We start from the raw sequence: 3,127 nt of genomic DNA, 5'->3' as shown, positions 1-3,127 counted from the left end.
CTTCTAATGACTCCTTTACTGTATTGTTATGTCTTCTATACTTCCTCTCATGCTTCTAATGACTCCTTATGAGTCCTCCTGACTAGTTATACTGTGTAAGCTGTGTAATGCTTTTCCCATGAAGTGGAGCTCTCTATTGTTCCTATGACTCTGTCTGACTCAACCTGTACTTCCTGTACACTGGTTTGTAATACACTTTCTTATGAGGTAGAGTATTATGACTTCTAATGACTCCTTATGACTTCTATAATATAAAAGGCTGTGCTTCTGTACTACCCCTAGAACTTACAACCAAAGTTCTAGACTGTCTTGTGTATACCCTAGAACTGACAACTAATGTTCTAGATCTTTCCCTAAGTGTTATGGTTCTCTACTCTCACACCTTCAGTTCTGAGGGTTCTACACTCTTCTGTACTGGAACTCAGGACTTCTGTCCCTCAGGAGCACTGTCTATGAACTATATGCATGCTGACTCTTACTACTACCCTTCCTTACTTTATCATTCCATTCCTTTGACCACCCCTCTATTTTTTGTATCATTCTATAGTCTCTTACCCTTTGTCCATCCCTTCATTCTTTGTACCTTTATCTTTGACATTCCTTTCTTTCATTCTTTGTGGCTTATCATTCTTAGTAGCTCATACTCCCTGAGTGCTCTTGTGTAGTTTAATATATATAGGTGTACAAGATCAGACTAGTACTGTAGTCTTGATCTTGTCTACTCTAGGTAGTCCTGTACTCTTAGGCTCACTCTATATACTCTACTCTTGTCTCACTCTCTCTCTCTGCCTGTTCTACAAGTTCTGACTATGTTCTAGTGCTCACATTCTGTATTTCTGTTGTGTAGGATAGTTGTAGCCTGGGTCCCCTCACTGAGCCTTCAGGTCCCCTCTACACTGTCACTGACATCAGATCAAGACTACCTATTACTACCTTATGACTCTCCTACATTTCAGGCATTAGTACTTACTATTACATCAATCTCTTTCCTTTGTCCTAACCCTTTTACATTTTTAAATTTTTAACTTTCTAAACCCTTTTAAACTTTTGCCACCCTTCTTCTATTCCTTACCCCTTTTAGTTTAGTGTTGATTCCTTTGTAGTGTAAACATGGACCCTACTATACTGACTGCCACCCCTACTGTCCTACTGGATCAGCAGTTATGAGTAGAGCTAGCTCAATACATGTAGACCTCTATCTAAGAGGCCTTTACTAACTACATACCCTCAGCCCCTTCAGAACCTGTTCCAATTGTTCTAGAAGTTGTAACCTGTTCTAGAAAGAAAGTGTATGTAGCCTACCCTTCAGACTTCAATGGGTAGCACTTTGAGGACTTCCAGCACTAAGTTGAACTATACATGACTGCTGCTTCAACCAATCTATCCTCAGATCTCAATTGTATTCTATTTATCCTCTCCTTCATGAAGGAAGGTAATACAGCCACCTGGGCCTAGAACTGGATCAAAGGTCATTAGATTGGAAGCCTGATCCAACTTCAGAACAATGAGTTGTACTCAGAATTCATAGGGTAGCTCTGTGCTTCCTTCATTGATCTGAATGAGAAGCACAATGTGTAGAACAAGCTTGCATCTCTGTGACAGAGCAAACATTCTGCCAATGCCTTCTTTCAGGAGTTTGATATCCTGGCCCAGAAGGTAGGATTCATACTTAGGTTTAATGATGTCCTTATCAGAATGCTTGAAAAAGCTCTTCACTCAGAACTGGTTGATAAGATTCTTAGAATGATGCTAGAACTAGTCACCTACACTGAGTAGAAGATGTACACTATCTTCTTCAACTAAGCTACAGCTTGGATACATTAAGTCTGTGTAGAATGCCTATACATACATCTGGCTCCAACAGTTCCAAGCTCTCAGATTGATCCACTCATAATTTGTAATCAATCCATTCTAATAAACATTAGAGAAGCCTGAAAGTAAGGAGTATACTTTGCCTATAGAAAGTCAGAGCACTAAATTAAAGACTGCCTACAGAAGTGACAGTATATCTGTCAAGTCATTAGAGTGATAATGAGTAACAAGCAGGATTTGTAGTAAGAAGCCTTTTCTACAAATCTAGAAGTCACCTCAGAACTCCTAAACCCTGACTATGTACTCTAGGATTTTGTGAAGGCCTAACAGTAAATACAGTACTGAAGGGCTATGACTCAGATTTTTTAATAGCTACTTTTGATTCAATGGACACTGTAGGATTAGAAGTAAATAAAGTAAGAAAAGTAGAAAAAGTAGAAAAAGTAGAAAAAATAAATCAACAAAATTATTTATTAGATAGAAAAAAGTTAAAAACAAAAGTAGATAGTTCTCCTATTTCTTCTGATTCTTTTGATTCTTCTCTTCACACTTTATCTGAGTCTAAATCCACACAATCCAACCTGCTACTTCTGTGTTCTAAGATCTCAGAACATTTAGAACATTACTTAGCCCTGTTCACTACTCAGTAGTTTGTCCACAGTATTAAGTAGGGATAGCCTTAGCTAAGTTCACAGCTAAGGACATGAGTCTGTCCTTGTTGAAAGAGAGAGGTTAATAAGGAAATGTTAGTACATATACTTACCCTCTTAGACAACAAGGCTGTACAAGCTGTACATTCCCTTCAGAACAAGTAGCAGTTCATCTGAGAATGTTTCAGACACTAGCTCCAAGTCCTTGTCCTCTTAGCTCCCTTCTTAGGATCCCCCCAGATCTGAACAACAGCTCTAGTAGACAGTAGATGTACTGGTTTGTACATTAATAAGGCCTTTGTGTAGGAACACCACCTCCCTACTTAATGTGTTCTACTTCTGATTCTAGTATACAATACAGACAGAACCCTGAACCAGAATAGTCAGATTACTGAGTTTGTCCAACTATGGATGACCATTCAGGATTATAAGGAAAGTATCAAGTTTAGAGTCACTAACCTTGGAAAGACAGATGTCTTTATTGGATTCAAATGGCTCAAGGCTCACAACCCTACTATTGACTGGTTGGAGCAGACACTTGTGTTTGATTAGTGTCCCAAGTCTTACAGCTACCTTACACTACTGTTCTGAGTAGATACAGACACTTCTAATGTTACTAACAGTTCTAATGAAGGTGACCAGTTGTTCTTCTTTGACTAGGATAG

Source organism: Fomitiporia mediterranea, assembly GCF_000271605.1.
Source record: "Fomitiporia mediterranea MF3/22 unplaced genomic scaffold FOMMEscaffold_10, whole genome shotgun sequence".
NCBI lineage: Eukaryota > Fungi > Basidiomycota > Agaricomycetes > Hymenochaetales > Hymenochaetaceae > Fomitiporia > Fomitiporia mediterranea.
The sequence above is the reverse complement of the archived record's forward strand: the minus strand, read 5'-3'. Positions refer to the sequence as shown.